Here is a 22,013-nt window from a genome sequence, read left to right as displayed (position 1 = left end):
TTCTTTGTGGCCCATCCTAACATGGGTGTGTGCAGGCCTACTGGGATGTAAAGCCTTCATGCCCTTGTGTAGCCTGCCTGGGTTCCTGACCTGGTCACTGGTGGGAGGTGCTACTCCTCCTGCAAGCAGGGAGTAGAGAGGGGGTAGAACTCTTCCCTCCAATGCACTGGCAGGTGGGAAGTTATCTGCCCCAGGATGCTGATTGGTGTATGTTATTTCCCTCAGGGAAAAAAAGGTGCGGGGGGGGGCAGAGAAAGAACTGACTGTCTGAGCCTCAGCCTAGCTGTTAAGGATTGAAGTATAATGCAATACACATCAGTGATATAAGATAACTGTTTCAGAACACCATGCAGGACAGCATAACAGAATGGAAACTGATTATGTAAAACCTGGGAGAGGACTCCTGCTTTTGGTGGATGTAGCAGGCTTGTTAGTGATGTGACTCGTGAGCAGTGTAGCACACTTTGGTGTCTGACTTTTTAGAAGCACGCCACAGCAGGCTGCAACATTGTAGACTTTCAAAACTGACATAAAAGGCGAGTTCTTTAAAAGCTGAGCTCCCTTTTGTGCCTGAATGGAACATGAAAATTCCTGTCATTTTATGGTATATTCTACATTCCCCTCTGTATGTATGTATTACATACAAAAATATTAATTTAAAACAAAGTTATTTAGGTTGCAAAGTCAGGCATCCAAAATTCAGGAAATGCCAGGTTTATGGTTGTTGTGCAACCTTAGGGTTACCATATTTGAACATTCAAAAAAGAGGACACTCCATGGGGAGGGGGGTATTTGGTTGCCCTCCCCACCCCTGCCCCCATCCCAACTCCACCCCTTTCCCGCCCCTTCCCTGCCCCCATTCCAACCCCTTCCCCAAAGTCCCCTCCCCACCTCTGCCCCCTTCCTGCCCCATTGGACCCCTTCCCCAAATCCCCGCTCCGGCCCCGCCTCCTCCACTGAGTGCGCTGTGTTCCTCCTCCTCCCCCCTCCCTCCCAGCCGTGCGAAACAACTGTTTCGCGGTGCAAGCACTGAGAGCTAGGGGGAAAAAGCGGGCACTCTCTCGGGTGATCAACATTCAGCTTTCTTTCTCGAATGATTAACATTCGCTCTCTTTCTTGAATGATCAACTCTTCTTTGGGGAAAAATAATAATGGCAAAATCCTGGATGTTTTTAGATATTTAAAAATTCCTCCCAGACGGTGATTTAAGAACCAAAAAGCTGGACATGTCCGGGAAAATATGGACATATGGTAACCCTATCCAACCTTAATTCTGGCCCCTTGTGTGTCCAACCAGTGCAATGAATAAGGCAGTGGGCTATGGGAAAAATAGTGTGTGATCATTTTATTAAAGACCATATCACAATACGTATGCACAAGAGGGCCAAATGAAGGTGGTTTAGATGTGACATTTCCTAACTTTCCAGTACTTGACTTTGTAACTTAAACTTTGTAATGCCTTTTAAAATATGTAATTTCCTATGTGGTTTTTTTAAAAAAAAATACTACCATATACCACTGTAAAAAACTCTTCTGCCTTGCATCATTATCAGGGCTCTAACGATGATCCTTCAGCATTGCAGCACCACATGCGACCCCCTGAGCTACAGAACTAGCAGCTGGAGAAGGCTGTTATCCTAGAGCATGGACCCTTGGGGCTATGTGCTAGATCCAGGGGCTGCTAACAGGAAGCCCAGCTTGGCCAAGTTCTCTCCCCTCTGTCAGCCTGGGAGGTTGGGGTTGTGGTACCCCCAGAGGGCAGGGTGGACTCCTGGGGCCCACGTGCTGCATGTGGGCTGGAGTTATAGGGGAGCCTGGCCTGAGCTGGGGGAGTTCCGGCCCTATATAATGCCCCTGCATAAGAGGATGGGGCACTGGGGCCTTATGCTGGGCCTGGGGTTGTGGTCAGATATGGGAGCAGGGCCAAGCCTTGCTCTTCTACCCAGCGGCTACAGCTGCTCTGGCCACTGCCAGGCATTCCCAGTGCAGCACGCGCTGCTGCTGTTGTGTTGGTGGCTGTGTGGGCCTGGTCTTAGAACGTTCGTGTTCAGTTGTTTTGGCAGGCTGCCATCCCTTCCCTGACAGACAAGTGAGAGAAAAGAAATTGTGATTTTAACAGTTTATAACTCAGCTAAACGTGAATGGAATTTCATGGGATAAAGACAAGACAGTTCTCTAACTCAAGGGCTTTTCCTCTGCCAAATTTCATAGGCCTGCTGCAAATATTAGAAGTGTTAGAGCTTCTCAAAGAAAGGTCTTTGAGACTCTTATATAATGGAAAGTGTTAGGCATCCTAAATGTAGAAATTGCTATCAATTTCCCCTTATAATTCAGCTGTGTGCTATTGTAAGGGTATACAAAATATATATAGTAAAACTACAATTCATAGGAAGGAGAGAGTATGAGATGTATCGCATTAGGGCAACAAGTGAATTTGGGCCAAATCTTGCTTGCTTTTCATACACAACTCTAGTGGCTTAGTGTATGAGGTGAAAGAGATTTGACATTTATTCTGTTTCATACTTCCTGACTTAGAGAGTAAGTATAACTTATAAAAGGAAACAACAGGTTATAATCAGTGCAAGAAAAATAGGACAATAGAGATTTTCTCCTGTGAAGATCATAATGTTTGAGGATGTGTAAAAGTACTTCATTGGGTGTATAATATTGGCCTGCTTACATCTCAAGAACAAATGAACAGGGTAAGAAATGATGATTGTCTGTGGATTGTATCTTGATGTGCAGCTCCAAACATCAATATTTCCTTTTACTCTAAACAGTGCCCATGAAACTAGGACTGCATTCACCTTGCAGCGGTAATCAAAGGAATGAAAATGATATTGACGAATATATTGAGGATGAAAAGATATGACGCATTAGAAGTCTTTAACAGTTAATGAAAAAGATTGTAATAAGGATAGAAAATGGCACCAAACTCTTGCTGTAATTTGAAACCTTATTGATGAAAAATGTATCAGAGCTGGTCATGTTGCATTCATTCTACGTTTTTTTATATTGGGTCAGGCTTTCCGTGCATTAATGTTTTCACTCTTTCCGGCACCCAATATCTTCAACTGGTATGTACACTAGGATTGGAATTTCCATTAGGACTCAGCACCTACAGCTGGCGAGATTTTTAAAAGAGCTCAGTGTGTTATATGTTCATTGAACTCATCTGAAAAGCTAGCCCTTATGTAGGTGCCTGAGTATGTTCTGAGCACTTTTGAAAATCTGACCTCTTTTGTGGGAGCTGAGCCCTTGAAAATCTGGGCCTGAGCTCTTTTGAAGTGCTGGACCCTCACAATAATATGTTGAGTGGAAACCAGACTAGCCACATAGCTAATTGCTAGATTTGCAAAAGATGTTAATCTAATATGGTTTAGTAGCTATTAATTTCACTACTTTTTTAAGGCAGAAAAATATAGCTCCAAAGAAAACAACTCTCTTGTACTAATGGCCTCATTTAGACTTGAAATACTTTTAGAAGGAACAGAACCAGGATTATTACGGTCCTATAATTATAAGAGCCCCTGTGCCAAGGGCAAAACTAAATCTGCATTAGAGAGGGAAAGTAAATTTGATGAAATGGAAAGGAAGCTGCTTTCCAAACCTCCATCTGAAAAGGCTCTGAGGAGTATGAACTACAAAGAGCCAATAGCCAGGTTCAGATATGATGATCTGCAATCTCTGAGCCTCAGCTATGTGACTAAGTAAAGCCTAAGGTCTGAATTTGGGCCTAGGAGATTAGAAAAATTCAGGGTAAAATTGAAGTTTTAATAGATGAGGATGTTTAAGATTAGAGCTGGGCTTGAAAGTTACAAAATTTGCATCTAGAACCTGCTCTGAACTTCCTCAAAGTTTAGGTGTTTCTGGGTCTTGATGGAGCATGAAGACAATGTGTGTAGTTTTCCAGGTGTTGTTTGTCACTTGGTTCTGCAGAGATGTTGGGAGGAGAAGTGGGTGTTTTGATAATACCATTCCACACATTTTTGTTGTTGAGAAAAATAAGATTCACTGATCTCCCAAATGATTATATTATTTGAAGGAAGTGCATTGTTCACAGTTGGATAAAGATACCTGGTTACTTTTGGTCTATGAATCACCTCAAGTAATCTTGAATGTCTGAATGTAACTGCTCCAGACACATTGGCAGCAGCAGCTCCTGGAGTCAGAGGTTTAAATTCACTTCTTATTATGACTGTTTCGTACACTTCCCCCCCCCTTGATTTTTGTACTTGCAGATAGCAGACGTCAGTGACTTGCCATTCCTTGCACTGTGGTTCACTGCTCCATGCACAGAGCTGGAGTTTCACTAGAAAGGAACTGACGTAACCGAGACAGATCTGGAGAGTGTTAAACAAAAGCTGCCTGACAGCTTTCAGGGAGAGAAGGTTGCGCTGTACCTCCACCACCGCTAAATGTTTCTCGTAAGCATTTGTGCTGCCTGCATCTGTTGATCAATGCTGTTGGCCATATTACAATTTTCAAAGCTTGAGAGATTTCAGATGGCTGCAGCACAGTCACCACTTTAATGAAAAAGAGAAAGAAACTTTTCAATAGATTTCGGTCTACACTCTCATACATCTGGCAATGTCCACCTCTTTTACTCATGGGTGATCAGCACTGCTCACCTTTTGGAGTTGCCTCATAGTACAGCCCCAGATACAGCATGTTAGGGATAAACCTTCCTCTGCCTAAATATCTCAGTACTTGTTGCAAATACAGAAACAAGTAACAAATGTATGAGTTTAACAAACGCACTCTGAGGTCAGGACTTTGAACCAATCACATCTTCCTTAGGTACTGCAGAGGTGTGCACCCATGACACGTTAGCTCTAAACTTCGGGAACATTTTCAACAATGCTTAAGTGACTTAGGGGGCCTAAGTTCCATTTTCAAAATGACTTAGACACTTAGGAACAAGTCCTACTGATTTTTAATGAGACTTCAACTCCTAAGTCACTTCTGAACATGGGACTTAGCTGTTTTTGAAAATTTTACCCTTAGTTCTAAAGTGAAAAACTGCTAGTTTCATGTGTGTGTTCCATTTTCAGTGTCATTTCCAGTTTTCACATGGTATATGAGTGATCTCACAGTTCCCTCAGTAGCATCATTAAAACCTGTTGTGACCTCAACATGTTGAAGTAACATAGAATTAAAGATGTAGTCACTGAAAGAAAAAGAATACTGTAGGTATAATGTAGAGGGAATGCCAGGAAAAGGCTTTAAATGGGTTGTCAATCCGTGTCCTTTATATTGTTGTTCGGTAGCCCAGTCTTCAACCACTAGACCACTGCACCACAGGTAATAAATGAGAAATTTCGAGGGCTATTGAACTCTGTAAATTTTCACAGCGGATCAGCACAAAGTTATTTAGCACAGGTGTTTCGGTAATTGCGTTACATTCGGAAAAATCCACAGTATACATTTGGCTTCAGACTCATCTGTGTAGCATCAGTGCAATGGCTGTCATAGAAACACACAGAAATACCCACTTATTTTATTTCAAGCTTCCAAACTGGCAATGATAGAAGGCAGGATGGGGATGGGGATGGGGTTGGGGAAGAGGCAGGGGAAGTTGCTCATGTAAATTCAAAAACAGACTCACTCCAGGGGAAGCCAAAATAGGAAATCTAGAAGATCCCGTTTTATTCAAAGGCTACAGTTTTTCATGTTTGTACATAATTTCAATTTCTCTCTCTTTCCCGCCCTGCAAATTGTTACTTGGCACATGAAAAACACAAGCACAGAAAATAGCAGCTGGTGCCTTTTTTATCCTTCTTACTTATTATTAATTATTCTTTTATTGCAGTGCGCCTCCAGTCAAGAATCAGAGCCCCATTGTGCTTGGCACGGAGCACAAAAATATTCCCCAGAGAGCTAAATCTAAATAAACATTAACACTTAATTTCACCCCTTTCCCTCCAAAGATTACCTATCAACACTATGTGGCTGTTTTGTTACACAGTATCTCTGGATTCCCCCTCAATACCTAGGTATTTGCATATGAAGACATGGGAAATGTTTGCAAACCTTTTGATAAACCTGGCCTCCTGAATGAGCCCCTTGATTTTTGACGCCCCAAAATCACAGTTTCATCTGCTTGGACAGAAACCTGGCAAATTTGGGCAGTTTCAGCTGCATGTAGTTTCTGGGATAATGAAACAGGTAGCTGAACTCCTGCTGTATGCTCTGCTTGCTTGGTACTTCCTGGTTTGCAGTCTTCTGCTGATATTTCAGCAGTATTGATAGATAATATTGTAGCCCTTCTTTACTCCAGAGCATCTAAAATGTTGCTGAAGGCCAAGGACTTTATCTTTCTGGGCATGAAAGAGGGAATGGTGAGCTAGGTTGTCTCACACCCTCCAAAAAGGACCAAAATGTCAAGAAGTCTCCTCAAAAAATCTTCCTGGCCACATGACACAGCCCATACTCTTCAGATCTATCACTACTTGGAATGATATTTGGGGATATTACAGTAGTTGGGGAACTATTTTAATGACCTCTCTGGATTTAACTAGATCCCACTATTGATTATTACCAGTTCATTCTATGGAAAGCTAGCATTCTACAGAAGGTAGCTGCAATGTATTTAGCAACATTTTCAAACATACATTGTTTCAAAACATCATAAGTTGTCATACAGTGCATGTTTATTTGGATCTGGTTTATACAAAGTTCAGGCAACTGAGCCCCAAATGAATTCTCATCAAAACAATGATCTTTGCTGATTATGATAATCTTTGTAAGCTCTTTTGAGTAGTTCTTATATAGGACACTATAGGCCAGTGGAGAGGGCAATTTGCTAGGAGTTAGGTGACCAAAAATCTATTCCAGGGCCTGCCGCAATTCCCATCTATAAAATAGGAATAATGATGCCATTTCTGTGAAACACTGAGTATTATTATTATTATTATACATTTTACACTTCCTCACTTCATAAATGTACCAGTGAAATAATTTTTTACATCTGAATTGGGACAAAGGGTTAAAATGACTGGATTTGAATTTAAAGAGCTCAACGGTCATGAAAATGGCCCTGTTCATTAAAGCCTTTTAGAAGATTTTGTAATAGATAAAACCAGAGTGGATAAACTAATAAGATGTGATTTGGGAATATTTTTGTGAATAAATGAGGGGAGATTGCTCAGAAGTAATTGTGAAGTCATTAGCTGTGCGTTTTGACAACTCCTTCCATGTTTGTTGAAATGCTTATGTAACTCCCAAGATTCCTAAATTTAAGCACAAATAATTATTCACTAATCATCAACATCCTAATTAAAAAGTTTATCATCCAATCAGAGAACAGAAATAATACGGTGTGATTTATGTGACCAAAGAGCTTCAGATTAGGCCCTATTTGTGATATATTGTCATTGAAGACAGTAATTGATTTCAGTGGGCTTTGGATCAGATCCATAATGACTAAAGATAGGTGTCAGGAAACAAACCATGGCTGAAATGTGTTTACATAAACCACTGAGCAAATACTTAGGAATAATGAACACATTCACAAGAAATCAGGTCAGTTTACAAAGAGTTTCCAGACAGAAAAAAGGGCTAAACTTGTTGCATAATTTATTCCATTAGAACAATGAACTTTATTGAGTTGGTGACGAGACAGGTTGTCTTTGCAACTGATCCATGATTATTAGGAGTTCCTTCAGCATCTCTGTAAATAGCTGGCGTTTGGCTTGTTTGTGCAGCTTCTATTCAATTGTTGTGCATTTGATTCAATTTACCATTTACAGCGATTACTGTGTGTCATGAACCTTCTTAATGTGAAATGTGAGAATCTTCCCTTAAAGAGGTAGGTCCAAATGTGCCCCATACTGTCAAGTGAATTGGAGCACAAACATGCACTAATGCCAGTTGCATACGCTGTCAACCAGCCTGTTGGGGCGTGTGCCTGTGTGGCATGCTCCCCTCTCTGCAAACAGTATGCAGCTAGGCCTCTGCAGAGGTGGAGGGGAGAGAAGGGAGGCTAGGGAACACCTGAACTACTGTGATTTTCTACTAGTAATTGCTACTTGGGGCATCAACTTCTGCTCCATATGCTCTATGAGAGGGGACCTAGAGCAGAGGCACCAATGGCTGCATCGTCACCGAGCCAGCTATGTTGCCAACAGGGAGAGGTACCTGGACAGGAGCACATGTAACTCCACTGAGTTCATTGAAATTACTCCTGCTTTACACCAGTATCAGTGAGAAAAAACAGGCTCTCTTTAAGCAGCTGATCTCAAGCCCAATTAATTACTGTGAGGATTTCCCATAAGAAGTGTGGTTCTTACAATTCAAATGGCCTGATTTTGGGCACTGCTAATAATATAGATTTTTATTTCACTGCTTCTCATGTGACCTGTCCCTGATATACAGCAATAGCCAACAAGAAATAAATCTGTAGACAAATTTTCCAAGCTTGATTAATACTGTTTGTCACACTGTGAGTCCACCTGGTTAGAATACAATGCAGTTTTTCTGGCTTTGGATCTTGAGAACAAAATCCTTCAGGTTAAATTGAAGCCACTGTAAACAGGCGATGAAAGTTTAATGAAATTCAAATCTCTGAATGAGTCCTCCTTGCTGTAGTGGTTAAGAATGGTTCTGTACAGCTTTTGTAAAGAATGCACAGGGTTAATGACTAAAGAATGGAGTTCTTGTAATCAATATAGTCCTCTGGCTCTATTGATTGGAATCGCCTGCTTATTTTGCAGCTAAGATTTTTTAGCCCATTCAGAACAAAGACACCCTAGGGGACCATTAAGTAAACAGGCATTTAAGACTTTTTCGTTACTAAGAAAGTAGTTAATTATTATTAGTGCCTAAAAGTCTCAATTTAGACAGAACATCCCAATGAACATAATATCTAAGTAGTTTTCTGTATGTTTTCTGTGAATGGATGCTAATTTGTGACCACTTGGAAGTACACACTTCTTGTACTGGGCAAGATCCTGAAAGGTATGGAGCAGGAAATTGGAGTTGAGGGCACGGAGCATCTCTCAGGAGGACCCCGGCATCCAGCAGGATCAGATCTGTGGACAGGGTTCAGTGTTTGTAGGGTGATGTTTACTACATAACGTGAGGCTACTAAGGAATCCTCATTGATCATTCATTGAAAATTGACATTTGGAGTTTGAGGAAGATTAATAGATCTTTAGAAGTGAAATGAGATCTAAAAAAGCTTCCTCCCCCACCCCCAGTGGAAATACTTAACTAACTTTTCATTTTACTATCCATGTATATAAAAATTAGGCTGCTAGAAAAAATGTCATGTGGCTAATTTTCAAATGGAGCTTCAACTGCACAAATTAGATGCACAGATGTGTGAAGAGCACAGCATCCACGAAGCAATATACCGAGAGAATCGAGATTCCACTAGCTTGCAGTTATGCTTCCATAGAGTTTTGTTGCACTGATGGCTGCATGGCCATTTGAAAGAGTCTAATACCTACAGGTATCAGTGTTAGTACACACTTCAGTAGCAGTGTCTCTACTGAAATTTGGGCTCTCAAAATAAGGGCCTAATTCACACATTGATTTGGAATATGAATCAGAATCTCAATCAGGTCACTGAAACTGGCTTCTCTTTCCTGTGAAAAATGATGTTTGTCCAATGGTTCTGGTTCTTCCCCTCCTGCAGATCCCACTTCCAAATGCAGTTACACATTTTGGATTAAGGATACTTAGAGCTGAAGATGGGGTCCTTTGTTTACACGATTTCGTCTATAAAATGTTCCCTGTTTGGACAATGACACAAGCATCACTTTCGCTGATATTCATGTATTATTATTACTTAGCCCTGGGGTTTTATTTGAAACCAAAGGTACATTCTTTGTTCTATTTGAAGGGGAAAAGAGGTGTGCATAATGACACTTAACTAAGGAGCTGGCTAGTACAAATAGATACTTTATGATTTGATGCCATTACAGTTTTTCTATTCTTTGCTTTTCCAACATTTCTCGCTTGTTACACTTAAAATTGTGAACCCACTGCACTGGACAATAGAGAAGCCACATGGGACTACCACTACCAGCACATCTGAGCTCTTTCATCCATCTTAAAAATTAATTAGCATAGCCTGCTGCTGCCATGGCACACTGTGATAGAAAACCCGATGTGGTACACGGCTACACAAGCAGTTATTCACCACTGGTGACACTCAGAAAACATCATATTTCAGCTATGATCCACTGAACAGGTTTTTCTTTAACAACAAATTCCTACCCATTTAGGTTATTAAATATAATTTGGCAATATTTTGTAGTATTTATCACACTTGCATTCCTTGATGCTAATCCTGTTTGTAGATTCTCCTCACCTTCCACATCCTGGGATTTAAATGTTGACTCAGGAATACAATTTGTATTGTGAAATGACTTCAGCACAGTCGGTACAATTGGTTGGATTTTAGCTGTGGGTGGTATTATACCTCTATAATGCTCGGTGAAGACACAAGCCTATCTGCATTTCTAAATTTTACATACAAATTCCGATTTCATCTTCATGCCTTAGAACAGCAGCTGAAGTATGTTTGCCCAGAATCTCATTGCCTGTTGTGAGTATGCATCTTATTAATTAAGGGGTCTGAATCCTGAAGTTCTTACTCAGGCAAACTTCCCATTGAGAGTTCAACGTCAACATTTCCTGAGTACAGGTCCTGGATTTGTCAGTGTAAAAAATACCAATAGGCAACCCTCAAAGGGTATAGTATGGCTAAATAGCTGAACGTGTCCAATATCTGAGAGGCACCAATCCTGGTCATGGCTATGGTTTCTTTGTGCTGCTCAGGTGGAGCAAGAGAGCAGTAAACCTGGTTTAAACTAGCTAGCAAAGGATTTCCCCAGCATAGGGGAAGTGGCTAGGGAGAAGGCATGTCTGGAGACCTGCTGTACTCTGCTGATCCCAGGCGGGTGAAATGGCCCCTTGAAGGTCCTTGCAGGTGATACAACTTAGAGCAGGTCTGTGGCAGGTCTAAATTTTGTAAGGTGCTGAACTGGTCTGTTGCTGGCGTTAGGATCAAGAAGCCAGAAAGGTGGCTTAGAGTCTCCTTTGCCACACATTCTCACTTAAAGCTGAACTCGACTTGGCCACAGCTGAGGATAAAGCCCAGAGAACTGAAAGAAGGGGAGAAGGACGTGAAAGAGCTTCCCAAAGCTTTCTGAGCCTCAAAACAGAATCAGTTTGGGGATGCAGGCTATGGCTTTGGTCAGCTTTGAGCTTGCCTTGTCTCTTGTCCCAGTGTGGAAAGTCTTCTTTAAATCATACAATGAAAGTAACACATTGTGCGTTACAGGAATGGTACCATTGAAAGAATGTACATAAAATTATTGAGTCTTTTCTTAATGGAGGTGTGATCATATAAAACAAAGAGAATAAAGGAAGGTCCAAGTTTGGCACATAAATGCAAAGCTGCCTAGGGTCCACACCAAATTACATTAATTGATTTTTAAAATTTGCAAAGTTTTAATATAGTAGAATCCAAAGAACATGCTCTTTTCTGCAAATTTTATCCTTACTCGTCACTGGTCTTTATTACAGGGGACCAGTACTACCTCAAGCCCACTTTGTATGACATATCCCTAAGTTATGCAGGATTTCATTGATAGGAGGATTCCAGTTATGTGCTGTTTTAAATAACATGTTTAAAGTGAAAATTTGCCCCAGGGATCCAGTTGATGTTAGTGGCAGCCCTGCACACAATAATGTCAAGAGCAAAATTTGATGTATAGTATGGACCCATGGCACATATTAAGAGTAAGGGTGAGAAGAGTCCTGTAATCACAGACTTTATATACATTTTTGGAAAAAGTTTAAAATTTAAAGAAAGTTTTTCTCAGGCAAGAAAATACTGATGTCCTTCATGTCTGACCAGGCTAAGTAATGTGCACAGAACTCCCATGTTATGACTGAGCAATCTGTTTTGAACAAACACCATCAGGTCATGATAAACAAACCAGAAAGCAGAAGGTAAGGAATGGAAGCTCCATCTGTCATATCTGACTGTCTGCTACACTTTTCATGATGGGAATTTTGGGTTACTAAATTGGTCCTCTGTGGTTGTTGCACAAATGATGCATACCTGGAAGTGTACTAGAAGAGATCCCTAGTATCACAGAAAGTAGAAGGAAATGTTCAGACTATACATCTAACTGTGGCTGACATGAGGAATGGACCAGGACACATGAAAGCTTCATGTCCAAGATTCCCATGGATGAAGTAAGAAACAGAGATGTCTGTTCTATACTAAGACCTTAGCGACATTACCTGAACATGTTCTGACATCTGAGGTAGGAGGAAGTTACAGGCTATAGGTGAATGGCATATAGAGCTGGGGCAGTATATAGGACTAAGAAGCATCCCATTGGCCATGAACAATGAGAAAGTTTTCATTTCTGCCTTGTAAATTTTATTTAGCCTTTAGAGTAGAAGGATAGGAGTCAGGAGACCTGGGTTCTATTCCTGGCACTTACAGTAATTCACTGTGACCTTGGACTAGTTGCTTAAGCTCTCTGTGCTTCAGTTCCTCTATCTGTAACATGGTGATAATAATAGTTACCCACCTTTACAAAGTCCTTGGCCATCCTCAGATGGGAAGTGCAAATTATGATTAAGATGTGAGGCAAGGTATATATTATTTACAACAAATCTAAATGTCCAACAGATGTGCATAATATTTCCAATTTCCAATATTATCTTGGCTTATAGGAATTATACAGCAATCATGTTATACCTTTGTATTCATGGTAATGCAGCACACTTACTAGAGAGACACAGAAGTGTTCAAATTTCTGATCTATGACCTGATTCCTTTTGCATCAGCGACAGCAGCTTACAAAACCTAACAAATAACATTTTACAGAGGCTTGTATTCTATCCTCAATTTTATCTGATTATTTTTTAGCAGAGTGATTTAAGAATCAAAGTTACAGCTAAGAAAATGGGAAAATTCATTTTCAAAACAATGTGAGTTTCACTAGCATTTTAGAGTAGAACATTTCTCTGATGGTCTTTGATTCAATCCAGGCTGAACGAAAGACATTTCATCACCACAGAATGCATTTCTTTATTTGCCTTGGATCTATGATTCTGTCAGTATTGAGAGAAAAGAAAAATCAATGCTGCACTATAAACCTCGGGCAGCCTCTGGCCAACGTGGTCAGCATGGTGTGAGCGAAGGAAATGGCAGGGGAAAAAAATTGACCGCTCAGCAATAGCACAGGAACGGACGCAGCTCTGGGCTAATAACGGCTTGCAATTACACATGGAAAGCCAAAGCTTGTAGGGCATTCAGTACGAAGGGGATGTAATACAATTTATTGAACCACCGGTTAGAGTTCTGCAGCTTCTCAATTATAATAAATAAATAAATAATAATAATAATAATAAAAACAAACAAACAAAAAAAGAGTTGTGGACCTGTACTGCTTAAAAGACAGACTTATATGGTGCGAGCAGGTGAAGGAGACTTGGAGAAAGCAGAAAGCCCTTCCTTTTTTATGTCTTGGGTAGTCTGCAAGTGGGAGAATGCAGCCTATTTATGCTTTCTAAAAATACACCAGGATCTCTTAAAGGGAAAGCCACTTGTGGTGCTGTCAATATCTAAGGCTCCATTTATAAATCTGTGCGCTCATACACTCAGTACAGAAGTGCAGACAAACAGACCAGTGTACTGTATTCTAGTGCTGTTCTGTTTACAGTATTCTAGTTCTGGTCCTTATGTTACAGACACTCTCATATGCCTTTACAGTATATTTAAGTGTTTCATACCTTGTCATAATCCTTAATTTAAAAGAGCCCTTTTGAACTACGTTTTAAAGCGTAATAAGTAACAATAATGAAAATGTAAAAAGAAATGAAAGGAACAGAATTGATGGCAATCAATGCACTCCCATCCAATTTTAAGGTGGAAAAGGACTTCCAAGACTGCCATTTCCCCCTCTCTTTTGGTTTTCCCCGTGTTAAAGTTTGTCATAGACTGAACTCATTCCTAGCTGAAGCAATGTGCTGTAAAATAGAGCCTTTCACCTCAGGGTGTAAAGAGATGTCATCAGACCCCCCCCCCTTCTCTCTTTTATAAGCTAGTGTGTGGAGGAACCTAATGTCTTGAAGACACTCACAGTTCTACCTGCTGGTCTGCAGGGCAAGAAGTGTTACATCGGCTTTCACAGAAAAAGGAATAAACAGCCTCTGAAACATTTGCTTCATGGCCTCTTTTTAACATATAAAAGAAAGTAGCAATATTTGAAGTTCTTACATTGGGTATCGTAGTCAGGTTGAGATGAGAAGACAGAAGGTCATTGAAATTGCCACGCAGTTTTATGATTCCTCAAACCCAAAATAACATTCTGGAAAACATACATTAGTGAAGTTGTGGGGTGAAACGTATTTGACTACGAGGATGGCAAAAAGAACATAATACAGAAGAAAATATGAAGTTAAAATTTAGAAACCCTGAAATGCAAGGAAATGGCATCCAATAACTGTTCATGCACAGACAAAAATGAACGTTGTAACTAACCACTAGTTCTTAATAATGATCCAAGGATAATACATTTTCTCGTTTCAAAGCATTATGGGGGTGCTGGCCATGACTCCATAGTTAAGGTTGAATTGAATTTTGCATTTAGAGCAGGCATTAACCCTCTTTGTTGGATGTAAATGATTGTAGAGTAGACTCAGTAAATATAATAAACAGTGTCCAGGTAGCAATATTATTTGTTTTATTCTGTAGGGGCTTGATCCTGCTCCACTAATGTCAATGGGAGTTTTGTCATTGAATTGTATGGGAGTGGGATCAGCTCCTACTGCAGGAAAGTGGGAAGGAGGTTCCCATCCTTTATTGAACCTGATGCTTACAGGGGGAACATACGGAATACGCCATTGACCAATAATAGAAAGTCCTGCAGATATCAAAAGAAAATGGAGGAAGGAATCAATTATTCTAATGGGAACCTCATTATCAACACCAGAGGGGGTGTGAGCATAGTTAGCTTTATGAGAAAACCCCAACTCATATTAGTTTGCATTGTGACCCTTCACCCCAAGCATTTGTATAAATACACAATCACATTACATATGTCTGAAAGAGCCTATAGCAGAATTTCAGCACCAACAGCTATTCTGATCAATTTGCCCCATTTTACATCATTTATGCTGAATCAGGTAAATCAGGGCAATAGCGGATACTGACTATTTAGAAGGTTGCTCCACAGAGACAATTTAAAATTATGTTTCCAACTTTTCCCCAAAATTTAGAGTAAAGTTCAACAGGAATTTTAATATTCAGTTTCTTTGATTTTTTTAATGTGGAGGATCCTGGCCTTTTAAAATTATAATGCTGATTTTAGATAATAGGCATCTATTGTTCGTCATATTATAAGATATATTATGTAAGAGAGATGATAGCATGACAAATATCTGTCATTAAAGTACTATTATTGTCCTGTAAGAATGTATGTGTTTGAAAATATCAAAATAATGGTGTGTCTGTGTTCCTATATGGTATCCTTAATTGATCAAAGAACTATACTGGACATTCTTATGAAGAAACTGGGTAAATATAGTAAGGCCACAAAGATCCCAGTCTTTGTACAAAGCACATAGATCCAAATCAACATAACTACTTGCTAAATACAGCAGGTGAAGATCTGGCCAGATGTTTTTTCAGTAAAATCCTGCTTTTAAATAATAATTAATTAATATTTTGTCCATTTAAAGTTTTGTACCCTAACCTATTTTCTCAGTACAATTTATGGCCCTGATCCTGCAATTTATGGCCTTATTCAATGTGGCTTGACTTGTATGCATATGAAGAGTCCCAGGGGCTCTGGATGGGTGCCGGGTTTCACCAGAACAGAGAGGCTTGCGGGATCAGGGCCCTAAGAGAATAATAAAAGAATGTCAAGATTAGCAGATGATAGAATTTAATGTGTCTTTCCTCAATACCTACTGATAGGGTCCCCTCTAACAGATATTTCCCCGGCGAAGAAGAAATATCGCAATTATCACTGTTACACAATTAGGAAAACTACTATTGTCCCTAAATTAAGTCAGATCCCTGCACCTTATAGGATACTGTACAAGAGACAATAGAATTGTGTGTTCTGTTCTTGGGCTCAGTGAATGGTGTTACAGTGGCACACTGTTCTGTGGGGAAGCAAACACTGACGTGGGGATGGGACTGGTGCAAGGCATCTCTAGTTAGCATAACAATATTTACAAGACTGGCAGAAGAAGGGAATCTCTCTCCCATGACTTTTTCTTTTTTAAGCACAAGGATTGGGGTGGGGAGAGTGGGGAGGTGAATGCTGACCAACTGCAATGTCACCTGTGGAGAGCCATTAGCCCGCTCAGCATCTAGCCCCTATTTCTACATGCTGAATCAAATTAATCTAATAAAAACAGATGACCTGTGAGCTCTGTCTGCCTTACAGCAAAGTCAAATAAGAGCGAGAGGCAGAGATGAAGAGGAGAGACACTCAGAGAAGAAAAAAAAAACCCACATGCTCCCTGCAGTCCCTTGTGGTGGCCTAGTACAGAGCCCTATTGTCTATTGCCACATCCAAGCACCTTGCTCACCCTTTTTCTCTTGAGCTGAATTAACCAATTCCTTTTCCACCTTGGTCTGTCTTGACCACCCCCATCTACACACACACACACACACACAGCTGCTGACCTAGAGGTGTTCGCCACTCCACAGCTGCTGTTCTTCTCACATTAATCTATAGGAATCAATGGACATTTCATTAGAGTAATCAAGTGTGGATGCATCCTGCATTTATATTCTGTTTCTCCCCCTTCTCCAACTGCTTTCACAAGCTAATTGGTCCTACAGCAAAGACTACATGGATATTTTTCCCTACAGAGGAGTGTCAAGTGCAGTTTTTTACTGCTGGTTGAAATACCTATCAATATAGTGTTCGTATAAAAGCCTTCACCCACCAGGGCTGCATAGCTGACAATACATTATGCACTCTCTGTTCTAATGCATCCTACTTCCTCTTTTTACACCTTTATCCCATACAATGGCATCATTTATGTTTGTCTCATTCCACGAATTAACCATTTCCATCCCTCCTGGAGTTTCAAAAATCATTGTCAGCGTTAATACTTGTCTTTCAGTCTTCTATAAATCTAGGCAATCTCCTTGTTTAAAAGAATTATGCTATAGGAATAAATCAGGTTGCATTCTTAATCAAGTCTCCTTCTGTCTACATTTGGCTATCCCATGATTTCTTTTGATGTTGTGGTGCCCACAGCTGACCTGGTGCTCAAGCACAGAAAATGCATGGTTTTCAGCACCTTGTGTCGACGGAGCAAGCTTTCTTGTTTCTACACCATCAAGAGGCAAAGTAAAGTGTAGCACTGGTTAGAGGCTGATGGGAAAGGTCAAATGGATAAGAGAGCTGCTGCTGCTCCTAAAATGTGGGTAGGACCGGATGTGGGCGACTGGAACGGTTTAGAGTAGCGCAGTTCAGGTCATCATTAGAAATGGATGAGAAAGGCTGATATTCACTTAGAGAAAAAGTTTTGGTAAAGAAAATGAAATTTTCCACAAAAATAATGGAATTTCACATTGTGGGCTAGATATGAAACCTGAAAAAAAATCTTCAAAGGGGGCTGGGCTCCCTGTAATTTATTTCACAAACTGACAAGGGTTTTGAAAGTATCTGGGGGGAAGAAGAAACTGGGTGAACGAATGCAGAAGCCTGAGAGAACACTATTTCCTGTGTACTACCCTAGGCCTCTGAAGTATAGCTCTAGACTGGGGGGCAAGATGGAGCTTCAGTATCCCAGCGGGAGCTTCAAAGCAGTACTCTCTCCCTCTGGGATCTCCACAGGTGGATCAGAAAAAGCAAGGCAGCACCCACTGCTAAGGACTGTGTCCTAGGGATACAGTCTGGCACCCTGATATTTTTAAAGTGCTAACTGAAATGTGGTATTTTGAGATTTAAGATTGCAATTTCAACAGCATGTTCACTTTCACACACTGACCAATGTTTTTGTTGCAGTCTGATGCTGTCTCTGGTCTAGAATCCACTGGTTATTGCCAGATCCAAGTGATTTGGCCAGCACACCAGCAGGGTTCTTCTAGGAAAAAGAAAAAAGTGTATTTTGATTAAGGTACATGTGTCATTTCTGTCCTTTTATGCATTAACAGTTGTGCTCTCCTTTATCCTTCTCTCTTCATGCTATCAAGGAACATGAAAGAAGCATGAAAAATTCTGTGCTGCAGAAACAGATTTTTGTGCCAGGGTGAATGGAAGTGGAACATTTTCTAAGACAAAAAGCATCATTTTATTTTAATGGATGTGATGATTGCCCAATTGACAGCCCTAGAAATTAGAGCACTCTTCATCACAGAAGGGGTAGAACAGAGACAGTAGCAATACAAAGGCTCTCTATGTTTGCGCTGCCAATATGCATAATGCTTGGCCTGGAGGAACCATTTCCAGACCTGAGAAGGCAGTTCAATAGCCATGATGTATTCAGCCTTTGGACTCTCTTCTTAAGCTCTTCCCTAGGAACTAGTCTGAGATCGACAACTTATTTCATACATGCCACCAAGCAGCTCTCTGTTGGTAATAAAGTGTAGCTGATAGGAGAGCTGAATTCAAATCAGTGACTTGCAGTATAGATGAAATGTTCTGCATACCATTAGCAATATCCCAAATTATCTCAGTGCCTGCAAAAATCTATCCTTTTCCATAGCAACACCCTCCCGCCCCTAAAAACTTGAGAAATTCAGGTGAAAATGTCCCTTCTTTGCTGTCTGAGAGCTGGCAAAAAAACCCAACAACCCATCCACCATATAATGGGCCAGTTTCTCAGATGGTGTAAATTGGCATAAATCCACTGACAGCAAAAGAGCTATGTCAATTTACATCAGCTGAGAATCAGGCCCAAAATGTTAATTTCTTCACTGATGGTACAAAATTTTTGCAGAACACTCAGAACATGGTGCAATGACATGAATTTCAAATTTTGATTTCTTCCAACTTCTCAGTGTCACACAAAACTTCCAGTTTTGCCTAGCAACTAGCCAGGTAATAAAACAAATGCCAGCTTTTAGGCTCATGGCTGAATTCATGAAACTGCAATGAGGAAAAGTGAACCTGTTGAAGGGGATTGACCCCCAAATGCTCAAGAACAGGTCATATACAGCAAAGACTAACAAGAGTGTTTGCATTTGCTTCTGTTGCCAGAACTCTTTCCCAAGGGAGCACTGCATAATGCAACATAAACTGTGTGAAAAGTTTGATGCAAAGGATGAAATGGGGCTTTTGGCGGTTTTACGAAAAGATGAGCCCTGCCCCATCTCCCCACTACACATTTTTCACCCTAAGCGAAAATTAAACTTGTGCAGTTGTGCTTTTCAGAGGAAAGGGCTGCTAAAGGTCAGAAGGTAAACCTTACTTACTGTGAGCACACATTTTTGCAAGCTGAATCTTAATCACGTGGCTAGCAGCCCTCACACTGAAACAAATGAGGAGAGCTTGGAAAGAGGAGTAGCTCCTGGTAGAAGGTGAGGAAGTCAAAAGAAATACTAAAAAAATTCACCTCAGAATTGATCCATTTGCTTTTTTTTTCTTCATCCTAGTTCAGACCAACTGCCCCCCCCCATTTTAGAAAGAGAATCAGTTTCAGAGATAAAGGGAGTGAGACAAAGAAGGAAAAAAATTAATAGTAATGTGCAGAGGGGGCAACTGCTGTCAGGAGTGTTAAAGGCCCCTCAAAACTCCTGTTACAAAAGGCAGACCCAACAGAGACTGGCTCTGTGAGCATTGCATGGTTTGGACATGAAGCCACAGATTGCTGTGGATTTGGATGCATGAATCTTAGCAAACCTTACAATGGATCTGGGCTGAATTTCCAGCATAGAAAGAAAGCAGAAATTCATTGTCTTGTGTGATAATTTGGGTTCTTCCGAACAGAAGTTTAGCACCCTATTCTCACTGGACTAGACTGTCCCCTTGTCTTACTTGGCTGAATGGAAGAGTAAGGCCCCCATTTCACCTTCCCTGCTCAGCCTACCTGCCTCCCAGGTCTGGGCTTAGTGTAGAATTCAGCCCTTGTGTCCCGGATACTCCTCCTCAGTGAGGAAGATGGCTGAAGGGAGGGGTGAAGAGTAGATGGAGCCTTGGTTCCCCCTCTTTCCCAAGGTGTATGAGGAGGAATACATTGCAGCTGTGCTACGCCTATAGTAACTTCTATGCCCGCCCGTGCAGATGCTTCTTGGGGTGATATAGCTGCACACTGCTCAGCCTGCAGCTCAGTGTAGCCTGTCCTCTCCTTGAAGTAAACAGTGGTGGGCACTTAAAGAATGGGCTGACTGGATATGCACAGCCAGCTCAGGTGGTTAAACGTGCATGACTAAATCTTTGTTTTAAATATAATTCTGTGGGTCAGGACATCACCATCCCCAGTGACCATGCAGGGTGTAACGGAGTATAAAGTGTCCTCTTACTCCCCTGCATCAGCTCCATATACTATGGATAGCAGTGCAGTGGGGAGACCACTTTCCATGGGGCTTCTACAGTCTCTTCCCCCAACACACTTGGGTGCGAAGGGGAAGGGAATAGGTGGAGCCCTGGCTCCAAGCCCCAGCATGCCTGCCAGCACGGTTGTGCTGGGAGAGGTGGGGTGGATGTATGATGTGTCAGGTACAAAGCTATCACAGGACACTTCTCCATCTCGCTCAGGAGCATGGGGGAACTGGGAAGCAGGCGGTGGGTCAGTCAGAATCTGCTTCCCAAGCTGCTTCTGTGGCAGCACAACAATGCCTTACCTGGGGCTCAGGGCCATGTCTGATTTACACCAGTATTGTTTCTGCCCTGGTTTCTGCAGCGGTTGTTTTTTACTATGTTATGTAAAACACCTAGAGGCACTTTCCAGGCCCTATATAAAATCAAAATAAATAATGGATAAAGATAGCTTCAGTTGAATTTTGGATGATTTTTGGACACTACAGCTATTCATATTAAATATAAACGAGAATGGTGATTCCAAAATATAATAAATAAGATTAAAAGAAAAATCACTCCTCCTGAAAGAATATTTTATCTGAAGCACAAATGCATTTCAGGCATTTTGCAGTATTGAGGGACACAAAGGTACAGAATTATATAAACGCTATGAGTTGCAGCATCAAACATTTTAATTTTTAAATGAAGATAACCATTACAACCTTTAGAAAGAATCAGCACTTTCCCCATGCCTCCAGATAAACAGAGAATAAATATCCTGGTCTAATTAGCTAAAGAATTAGCTAGAGAATCCCTTTTTCACAACAATGACTTTCCCAAAGGCAGTGGGATAGGACAGTCAGAGTGACTGCGGGGAGATGGCTATTGACCTTCAGGCCAGGGCAACTCTAATTTGCAGAACATGGCAGGTCCCATGAGCCTCTTCTGGACAGTCATGCAATCAACCTGCACTAGCAGGCTGCCTTTCTCCAGCTGCATCTGCTCCCTGCAGGACCTGAGGACATGGTTAACTAGGCACTTCTGCAAAACAACATACCTTGAAATTATGAATTGGAAAATTAAGCAACATGATAATGGCTGTCCGTGTGTAGTACTCGCTCATATCAAACCCTGGCAGAAATTTCAGGTGTTCCAGTTGTGCCTCTTTAAAGCTACATTATTTTAAGGGAGGACTATTTTGAAATGTTATCTAAAATTGTGCTAAGTTTTGAGAGCACATCTTGTGTGCTTGTTTTCTAAAAGCAACTTTTGAACGTGCTTGTTTGAGTGATAAGTTAACAACTCCTCAGCACAAAGGAACTATGGTTAAAAACATGGAATTCCTTAGCTGACTAGAGCGTCGGAATTGCAAACCAACTAATGCTCAACATGGGCCTAATTCAGTTCTCACTTGCACTAGTTTGGTGTAACTCATTTTATTTCAGTTGCGTGATTCTTGGTTTGCCATGGAGAGCTCAAAATCAATTGCCAAATATAGAACCAGAAATTTCCCACTTTGCTCTAGGTACACATGTGAATATCGTGTGT

This window comes from Natator depressus, chromosome 10 (assembly GCF_965152275.1).
Source record: "Natator depressus isolate rNatDep1 chromosome 10, rNatDep2.hap1, whole genome shotgun sequence".
In the NCBI taxonomy this organism is placed as follows: domain Eukaryota; kingdom Metazoa; phylum Chordata; order Testudines; family Cheloniidae; genus Natator; species Natator depressus.
This window is presented reverse-complemented; position numbering follows the sequence as displayed.